This window comes from Crocodylus porosus, unplaced genomic scaffold (assembly GCF_001723895.1).
Source record: "Crocodylus porosus isolate Cpor-Errol unplaced genomic scaffold, CroPor_comp1, whole genome shotgun sequence".
Lineage (NCBI taxonomy): Eukaryota > Metazoa > Chordata > Crocodylia > Crocodylidae > Crocodylus > Crocodylus porosus.
This window is the reverse complement of record NW_017728950.1, coordinates 29,405,701-29,416,305: the sequence shown is the minus strand read 5'-3', so window position 1 is coordinate 29,416,305 and position 10,605 is coordinate 29,405,701. Positions and strand designations below refer to the sequence as shown.

General features: G+C 44.2%; 1 long non-coding RNA gene across 1 annotated transcript in view; it reads left to right on the top strand.

Moving 5' to 3' along the window:
- The first annotated feature begins 2,353 nt into the window (after positions 1 to 2,353).
- LOC109323335 overlaps positions 2,354 to 10,605 on the top strand; it is a 16,318-nt gene continuing 8,066 nt past the window's right edge. Inside the window, exons 1-2 of the long non-coding RNA XR_002104622.1 lie at positions 2,354 to 2,555; positions 6,345 to 6,348. This is a non-coding gene — a long non-coding RNA (uncharacterized LOC109323335). The remainder of the gene's footprint in view (positions 2,556 to 6,344; positions 6,349 to 10,605) is intronic.

Genomic DNA, 10,605 nt, shown 5'->3' with positions numbered 1-10,605 from the left:
GGATCCATTTTAAACTCTAGAAATGGGTTTAAAAGACATTTTTAAACATTTGCACCATCTGTACTGTTAATGGGAAATGGTCTATCCCTTTAAAAGCTTTAGCCTTAAGCAACAAGTATCCCTATCATTAAAACTGTTGAAAGGGAAGTGGGTGTTTCGATCTAATCAGGGAATTATTAATTTATAAACAAGCTAGATTGGATTTTATTAATACCATTTTATTTTAATACAGTCATGAGTTCTCAGGGGTCATTTTCACTTTTGTTAGGTTAAACAGAGAGTGCTACTGTAGACTCTTTATATGGAATTGCTAGTCTTGATTATCCTTAGAGAAAGTCTGTAACAACATGGTGAAAGACAAAAGGGAACAAGGAGTGGACCCTTAGGAATGATCCATTTTAACTGGACTTACTGTGTTGCCTGGGCCTTTAATATGACTTAAAAATACAACACAAATCCCACAGTTTGAGACAGCCACTCCTCTATCAGGTCCTTTTTAAAATGCCTCAGGGGTATGGGAGAGGAGAGGAAAGACAAGTTTTGCAGTGAATGCTGTCAGATTTGGATCATAGCGGTGAATGAATATCAGGTCTTTGAAGCCCCTTTCCTTTTCCCAATGGAGTTAAATTTCAGCTTCTTTTCTGATCTCAGTTGGGATATCATCTAGGTGGAATACTGCATCGAAATCAGTTCCAGAAACCAGTAGCCTGTTAAGCTGTTGACGATTCATCCAAGCTTAAACTCTTCACCAGGCAAAACTACATAATCTGTGGTGGCAACTGTTTATCCTGCCTGTGATATTTTGATGTACTTCTTAAAATAATACACAGCTAGAGTTTCAGAGGCATCAAGCAGAGGAGTTCAAATTAAACATCCCCTTTGATAATGAAGCTATCAATATTTATTGATTCCCCTCCCACTTAAAATGACAGTAGCATAGAAGTGTAAGAAAATAACAGAGTGCTCCTCTGCTTTTTTTGCAGTAATTTTAGAGATAGGAATGTAAACATTAATTTTAACAATCACATAAAATGCTGAGAATGAGAAAGAGAGCTTTGTCTCTTCAAACATCACAGAATTTTGGAAATTTCTTCCTTGTGGCACTACTGCAGTACTATGTCCCTTTCTGCCACAGCTGTAAGAAGCAAAATCTGGATACAACTTCAAAAAAATATCAGGCTGGAAGGAATCTTGAGGATCACCAAGTTATAGTGCTCAGCCTATCTGGCCCTGTGGACTGAATGAAAGGTGTGGGGCCAGTTTGCAATCTGGATCCTATATGCAGGGTCAGCTTGTGGGCCTGATCCAGCATGAGGTTGGTGCATGGAGCTAGTCCACTGGTGCAATCTGGTGAGTCAACCTGACCCTTTGCACCAGATTTGACAGCAGACTGACCCTGCACCCTGGCACAATGTAGTGCACAGGGGCATGTCATTGGCCCACAGGGCTCCTCATGGGTCTGTAAATTGGCAGCAGGGGGGCAGTGTCAGCATCAATTGCCATGGCTTCACAGTAGTTAAGGCTGCCACAGCTCCCTCACTGCCAAATTTCGGCACCTGCATGCGGACCTGAAGGCTGTATGATATGGGTCCATGGGACAGATCCAGCCCACAGCCTGTAGGTTGAGCATCTCTTATCTAATCCATTTCCCTGTACTGATGCTTCTTTTTTCTCTATGACAGCCTTGATGAGGCTTTAGATTGTTTATTGCCTTCATAGACTGGAGGTAGTAGGGATAAAGCTGAGGTACCCAAATCAATTAGTAGAGATGGAAGATACATTTCTTTTCTAATAATGAACATTTCAATATTTGTGGGCTCTATATTATTTTTGGTTAGCAGTATTTAGATACTGTTCCCAGATGGAAAAAAAAAATATTATACCTGTTCTTGACTGCAGTATTAAAATGATAGCTCAAAGAACATGGAGGTGGCTATACCTTCTTCTGGGAGGTAAACAGGAAGGAAAATGCTGACTTCATGAAATTGGTTTTGTCATTAAGAATGAACTCATAAACCAGTTCACTGAGTTCCCTATCAGAATTAATGAGCACCTCTTGACTCTGCATTTTAAACAGGTGGGGAACCTGTATGCCACTGTCATCAGCATGTATACCCCAACTCTTGATGCCACCAATGGCATGCTGCTGTGTCAACCCTGACCATGTCTTTTCTGATGTTCTGGAGGGAGACAGACTTATTTTTCTTGGTGATTTCAATGCGAGTCAGAAGGCACCACTGGAATGGAACCATTGGCAAGGAAGGAGTAGGAAAGGTCAACTCCAATAGCATTCTCCTCTTGACCAAATTCACAGAGCATGGACTCACCATCACTATTATCAGCACCAGAAAAACAGGAGCAAGATATCCTGGAAACACCCATAATCTAAGCATTAGCATTTGATTGACTATGTCTTCACCCATGCCTGTGATCACAAAGGTGTCTGCATCACCCAAGCTATGCTAGAAGCTGATGATTACTGGATTGATCACTTACTCACTCACTCAGTTATGTCATTCAAATTGACTCCCAAATGATGGCTACAGCAGAAGAATGTCGATGGAAGATCAACATTAAAGGGCTGAAGGACCCAGGCAAGCGAGACCTCTTCCACCAGTGCCTCGATGAAAAACTGGTGAATTCCAATCAACAACAATGGGAGAATGTCAACAGCATGTGAGGTGCCCTCAAGGCCACTGTCATCAGCACCTGTGAAGAGACACTTGGATTATCTACCAGGAAACATCAAGACTGGTATATGATGAGAATTACTGCCTTTTGTGCTTGGCATAATGATACCAACTCTGAGCAAAAGAAATTGAATCTTCAAGAAGCCAAGGCTGAAGTCCAACGGTGGATGCATGATATGAACATGGTGAGAAGACAAGGCAAAGGAGATTCAAAATCTATCTGACATCCACAATATGTACAGCTTCTTCAGTGCCATCAGAGCTATCTATGGTCCAAGCACTGGGGGACCAACCCCCTTGAGACCTGTGGCAGATACCTGATCAAGAAAAGGGGGCCATCAGTGCCCACTGGAAGGAGCATTTTGAAGACATTCTTATTCAAGATTCTGTTGTTGATGAGTGTTCTTAATTCCATCCCACAACACCCAGTCAGAGATGATCTTGGAATCTCTCCAACACTGAAGATACTGTAGTATTTGGTTACTCGGAAGCAGACCTTCAGGCAATTATCAACCTCTTTATCAAGGCATACAAGAAAATGGGACTGATGCTTAACATTTAGAAGACTAACGTCCTCCATCAAGCTCCTAATGAACAGTCCCCAAATCTGGAAACCCATATCCCTGGTGAGACTCTGGAGAACATTGAGTATTTACCATACCTCAGATACTATCTCTCACAAAAAGCTGACATCAACAGAGAAATCCAACATTGCCTCAAATGCGAAAGGACAGCCTTTGGATACCTGAAGAAATGGGTGTTCGGAGATTGTGACATCAGACCCAAAACCAGGTTCATGGTTTATCAAACAGTCATGATCCCCACCTTGCTTTGCCGTGTGGAGACATGGACAACATACAGGAGACATCTGAAGCTGTTGGAGAAGTACGATCAACAATACTTGTGGAATCCATTGAATCCAGTGGGAAGAGTGGCACACCAACATTAGTATCATCCTTCCAGTAAATGCCACGAGTATTGAGGCAGTGATCATCAGGCATCCACTTTGCTGGGCCAGCCATGTCATCTGGATGTCTAACTCCAGACTTCTAAAGCAAGTTTTATTCTCCCAGATCAGCCAAGGTGTATGCTTATGAGGAGGAGTGAGAAAGTGCTTCAGGGATGTCCTCAAGGCCAAATTTAAAAAAACGTAATATTGATGTCAACTCCTGGGACACTGTTGCCCAGAACCGCCTCAAAGGAGGAAGAGTTTTCTTCAGGCATCTCAGTACTTTGACTTCTTCAGGGATCTCATAACAACAACCAGAGATGGAAAGGTGGGAGCAACAAAAACTGTGTGTCAAATACAAAAATCAAGCACCAGCCACCCCACATGGAAACATATGTCTAAGCTGCAGTAGAGTCTGTTGATCCCAGATAGGCTTCATCAGCTATCTTTGGACACACAGATAAGACATGGAAGACACTCATCCTCAACTGCAAGGGGTTGCTGAAGAAAAATAAAATTACTGTTGTTTAGAAGAACATATAGCAACTTTCTCAAACTCAAAAAGGTTCAGAGTTTGAAAGGAATCTCTTGGTGAGTCTGAGTATTGAGAATTAATATAAAACCCAATTTTTTAAAAATACTTTATTTCTGAAGAAGTAAATTCTATGTTGTTGTACCTCTTTATAATGATTTTAGTCACTCAGGATCCTAAGGCAAACACTTGGTTCCAACGATGTCAAGGGGATTAAGGTAAAAAGGAGCTTTCTGTTTATGTCAGATCACTAATATATTTCACTGGCCCCCAGCAATTCCTGAATCCAGTAGTTCCAAAGACTTGCGGCTGAACTATAGTGGTTTTCTTAATTCAAGGCAGGATTGCTTTATAAAAAGAATCCATTTGTAACAGAATGACCTATCTGTGTGGCAAAAAATGTGCACCATAAACATTTCTTCTTATGCTCTCTCTTGGAAGCCAGGTTTGTTCATTTTATAGTGTCTGCAGTCAAAACTGTAAATATGTACCTTTCCTTAGAATTTTTTTTATTCAGGTGGCATCACCAAACCAAACTATGTTAACACAAAACCTAGAATAGGTGTTGTTTCCCCCCACCCCCCAGAGGTATAGGGGAAAAATTGAATGACCCCAATTCCAACCATCCTCAAGAACATGATGACAATGTGGACAAATCATACAGTTTTTCAACACTAATGGAGTAAGGTATGCTTCAGTTATAATAAAAAGAAATATTCACTTTCCACAGGAATTCAGAGATTCAGTTGGAACAAGGTATGCAATTATTAATGTATCTTATGACACCAAAAATATCCTGGGAAAATTAACAGGAAAACACTAAGTTTTATCTTTATAAGGGCTAGGATGACTAAACCCCTGGAAGGAAACAATTAAACTCAAGTGGGTTATGAAAAACATTTTTGAATTATCAGACTTAAAATCATTATGTCTGTATTTGTCATAGGAGGATACTGGGGCTGGAGTGGGGGGTGGAGGGGAAGCATGCTTTTGAATGCAAATAACATTCATAGGCCATCAAAAGTGCATCTCAAAAAAAATTGTTTATGAAGTTGCAGAAGTATGATTAAGAGCAAAACTTATCACATTATATACAAGGACTCTTCTGGATTGTGTCTGGTTTTGGAATGTTCTTGCTTTGTTCCCCTAATCCGTATGTCTCATCTCTAGCTTCTTATTTGTGTTGTATGGAATAATATTTGTGTTGTAGAAGCACTTTGGTTTTGGATCCTAAAGCCACCGCCAAAAAGAAGACAATCCTCACACTGAAAGGTTTGTAATCTAAATAGACAACAGATAAAGGGTGGGAGAGAGAGCAAATACAATCTGTTTTTTTGTTTTCAGATAGGGAACTAAAGAAAAGAGATTTATTTAGAAAAGAGATTAATTAACTGGCCTGAGTCACACAGGAAGTCCTTTCACATCCAGAAATCAATATCGCCTTGCCTGAGTCCTAGCCTGATGCCTTTCAAGGCCATCTTTCCTTCATATAGTTTACTTGTAATAATTTATTCTGAAAGAGGAAAACAAAGTATATCCCAGCTCCCTTAGTCGTATAATTGCGTATTATGTTACATTTTATATAGTTTTGAATCAAGTTCAAGTGAAGTCAATAGAAAATATTGTGGTAATTATTATTATGTTATATTACACCTGGCTCTCCAGCAGTTCTGAAAAGTCAAGAATTGTTTCAGATCAAATTGTCTTAAACCCAGAGCAATTATTTACTTTGATTTTGAATGTTTAGTGTTCTTTAAAAAAAAAATTAAAGGTTCTTTTAAAAGGGGCTTTTCCATAGAAAAATAGAATATTTCAAGCTCTTTGACCTTATATTGGATTTGTTTGGCAAAGAGAGGTAGGTAGCTATGTTAGTCTGAAGTCAGGGTAGAGGTGTACCTTATAGATGAATTCCATCAGAGATTCATCTCTGAATCATTTAGTCTGTTAATTGAACCCTCCCTTTAGTAAGATTTCAGGTGGGCTTTGGCTCAGGCTCCCAGTTCTCTTGACACAATGTACTGTGAAAGGAAAATAGGCTCCATATTAAACCCAAAGTGACTGAGAATGTCATCAACAATTATAAGTTCAGTGGTTGCTAGATAAAATTCTGTCTTCAAATTGGTAATTTCAAGTAGAGCTGTTTGGGCATGATTCTAGTAGCAGTGCCACCTAGTGCTGTACTTTTAGGTCTAGGTATGGACTTTCATACATCCATAGATTGTGAGGCTGGAAGGGACCTCAGAAGATCATCAGGTTGAGCCCCCTGCACCAGGCAGGAAAGACAGTTGGGGTCAGGTGACCCCAGCAACGTGACTGTCCAGTCCCCTTCTGAAAATTTCCAGGGTAGGTGATTACACCACCTCTGGACGGAGCTTATTCCACAGTCTGGACACCCTAGCAGTGAAGAAGTTTTTCCTGATGTTGAGTTTGAAACAGTCTTCCAGGAGTTTATGGCCATTACTCCTGGTTTTCCCCAAGGGTGCCCTGGTGAACAGTTGTTTACCGAGCCCTTGATGTATGCCCCGATGTAGTGGTAAGCTGCTATCAAGTCCCCTCTTAGCCTTCTCTTTTTCAGGTTGAATAGTCCCAGGTCCCTCAGCCTTTCCTTGTATGGCTTGCTGTGAAAGTCTGTGATCATATGGGTGGCCCTTCTCTGGACTCTCTTGAGCTTTATCACATCTTCTTGAAGTGCACTGCCCAGCTGTGGTCTCACCAATGCTGAGTAGACTGGAAGAATCACTTCCCTAGTTTTGCTGGAGATGCATCGATTGATGCATGCCAGGGTATTATCTGCCCTGTTGGCTACAGGATTGCGTTGCCAACTCATTCATACTGTGGTCTATTATTACCCTCAGGTCCCTTTTGTTTGTGGTGCTGGTCAGCTTGGCAATGCGGAACCTGTAGGTGTGTAGGGGTTTTTTTTGTCCCCAAACTGGAACACTCTAGATTTCTTGATGTTGAACTTCATTTAATTCTGATCCACCTAACTTGCTAGCCTGTTTAGGTCTGCCTATACCTGCAGCCTATCTTCAAGCATGACCACGCTTCCCCATAACTTGGTGTCATCTACAAACTTGGCCAGTGAGTTCTTCACCCCCACATCCAAATCATTGATAAAGATGTTGAGAAGCACAGGATCAAGCATCAACCCCTGAGGGACACCACTGGCCACTTCTCCGCAAGACGACACAGATCCATTCATTAGAACTCTCTGGGTCCTACCCCGGAACCAAGCTCTCTACCCACCTAACTGTCTTATGGTTAAACCCACCGTCCTCCAATTTTCTCACAAGAACATTAGGGGATACTAGATCAAAGGCCTTTTGGAAGTCAGGTTATACAATGTCAACCTCCTCTCCCTTATCCTGGTGGTGAGTTACCTGATTGTAAAAGGAGATGAGGTTGGTAAGACAAGACTTGCTCTCAATGAAGCCATGCTGGCTGTCATTCAGAATCCTACCTTCTGCAAGCCTATCACATGTAGACCCCTTGATAATTTTTTACAGGATCTTCCCTGGGATAGAAGTTAGGCTGATTGGCCTATAGTTACCTGGGTCCTCCCTCCACCCTTTCTTGAAGATGGGCACAACACTGGCCCTCTTCCAGTCCTCAGGGACCTCTCTGGAGCACCACAAGTTTTGAGAAAATTTTGCCAGAGGTTTTATATAGTTTTGCCAGAGGTTTTGTATAGTTTCATAGGTGGTAGGGTTGGAAGGGACCTAAGCAGATCATCATGTCTGACCCCTGCCATGGACAGGTCCAGCAGTGTCTTTGGCCAGCTTCTTCAGCATCCTTGGATCTAGTTCATTTGGTCCTGCTGACTTATATATGTCCCATTTTTTTCAAATAATCACACACCAGTTCTACAGTAATAATAGGAAGGCAGTCATTCCTACCTTGTTCATTCTGTACCCACTCTGGCATGATTTTGCCCTTGGCTTGGTGAAAGACTGAAACAAAGTAGTCATTCAGGAGTTCAGTTTTCTCTTGAGTGCCAGTAACCAGCTGTCCTGAGTTGCTGAGCAGTGGGCCTCACACTACCATTTGTCTTCCTCCTGTTCCCTACATACCTAAAGAAGGACTTCTTGTTGCCCTTGGCTCTGGTTGCTAATTTTAGTTCAGTAGCCACCTTAGCCCTTTGAATCTGTTCCCTACAAGTGTGGGCTATTGTTGTATAGTCCTCCTTGGGGGATGCCCCAAGCTTCCATTGTTCGTAGGCCTCTTCTTTTTTAAGAGGACCATGATATCCCTGTGTAGCAGGGCACTAAAGTGCCTGCTCCTCTTAGAGCAGAGATAAGAACCCAGGTGCAGGTTGCCAGGACAACTGGTTAATGAGGGAATTGGCTGCACTTGCACCTGGTCAGCTGGCTGGAGGAGGCAGGGTCCTCAGCCCATATAAACCCCAGGGCTGGCACCAGGCAGTTAGTCCCTTACCAGCAGCCAAAGGGGAAGGAGCCTCTAGGACAGGGGTGTCCAACCTTTTTGAATGTGGGGCCGGATCATGAACTTTTTATCACTTGGTGGGCCAGGAGGAGTGTCTAGGCTGCAGCCTAGGGGCGCAGGGGTCAAGGAGTGTCGCCTGACCCTGCTGTGTCCTCCCTGCCACCTGGGCGGCTTGAGGATGCTCCCACACCTGCACGCCTGGGCTCAGCAGCCAGGGTGACATGTGGGGACCTGACAGGGGGGTGCGGGATGTGCAGGGACACGCCCCTGCTCCCTCTCCCCCAGGGCAGCCCAAGCCCAACCGGCAGGGCTCCCTCCCTCCCCAGGGCCCACAACTCACCCCCCCAGTGCGATATCTGCAGGCATGGGGAGATGTGGGATGGTGGGAGTGGTGCCAGTTTCCCGCCCTGACAGCCACAGCAGAGCAGCATCTCCCACGGCCCTGGCCGCAGCATCCCTCTGAGCATCCATGTCCGCCTGCCCACTGCACCACAACCTGCTCCAGCCTGCGCAGCCGGTGGGGACCGGCATGCAAATGAGGAAGGGAGGGGTGGGGCTAGGAAGGGACACTATGAAATGAGGGGGAAGGGGAGGAGTCACACCGGGTTGGCAAAGTCAAGCTGATGGAGTGCGTGCGAGAACCTTGTCCCTTCCCCAGCCCTTCAGCAGACATTAGGAAGCTGCTGAGGGGCTGGGGGAGGGACAAGGGGTGGGAACAAAAGTAAACAGTGTTTACTTTCATTTCCTATTGCAGCACCTAGGGCCTTAGAAAATGGCTTGGCAGGCTGTGTGGGCCATATTTTGGACAAGCCTGCTCTAGGAGAAGGAAGAGCCCAGAGATGAGGTAGTTGGCAGATATGTTACCCTTAGAACAAAGGGGACACCAGGAGCCCATAAGGTATCCTTGCCTACTAGGCACTGAGCCTCAGATGGGGAGTTTTACTCTTTTAAAGTGGCAGAGCATGATGTGAGTTCTGCGTTAAGTTACAGCCCAGGGACTCATGGGGGTTGGTGGTTGAGTGTGTGCTGTCTGATAACAACTGGTGGTTTTGGGAGAGGCTATTGGGGAAGGAGGAGGCCTCACTGGGGCCCACTGTAGCCTGGAGACCCTGGCACCAGACAGGGCGCAGCACTTGGGGGGAACAAACTCCAGCACCAGAGGGGACGCAGCACTTGAGACAGGGCTGCAGAGATTTATAGTGACCTGAGTTTGTTGAAATTTGTACTTTTTAAGTACAAAATTTCAGTTCTGCTATCTAATTTGTCTGCCTTGTGATGGACAGTCACGATGATGATTTCATGGTCACTGTCACCCAGACTACTTTCTATTTTTAAGTTGGTCACCAGGTTGTCCCCTTTAGCCTGGACCAAGTCTAGAATAGCATTACCTCTGGTTGGCTTGTGCATGTCCTGAGTCAGGAAAAGTTCTTTGATCCAGGTCAGGAAGGAATGCGAGTGATCCATCTTGGCTGAGTGTTCCTCTAAAGAGAGATCCCGCAGTTTGACCCAGAGGGTTTCAGGCCATCCTTCTTCGGAGCCAATGTCAGTCTCCAAGGAGATGTACTGCTTCGTCACATATAGAGCTACACCTCCACCTTTCTTCCCTACACAGTCTCTTCTATTCTGGGTATAGCCCTCCATGGCTATACTCCAATCATGTGAGGAGTCTCACCAGGTTTCCATAATACCTACTAGATTATAATGTCCACTGGAGACTAGGAGAGCTAGCTCCTCCTGCTTGTTGCCCAAACTCCTGGCATTAGTATATAGGCACCTGAGTCCTCTTTCTGAGGCCTTTGATTTCCTGTCATGCTGAAGGAGAACTATTCCTTCAGCTCCCACAAGAGTGACTCATTGGGATAACGGAGACCTGGTGGGACTTCACCCATGACTGGACCACAGGTATAGAGGGCTATACCCTGTACAGGAGGGATCGTGTTGACAAAAGGGGTGGGGGTGTAGCTCTCTATGTGAAGGAAAGCTACGTGTCC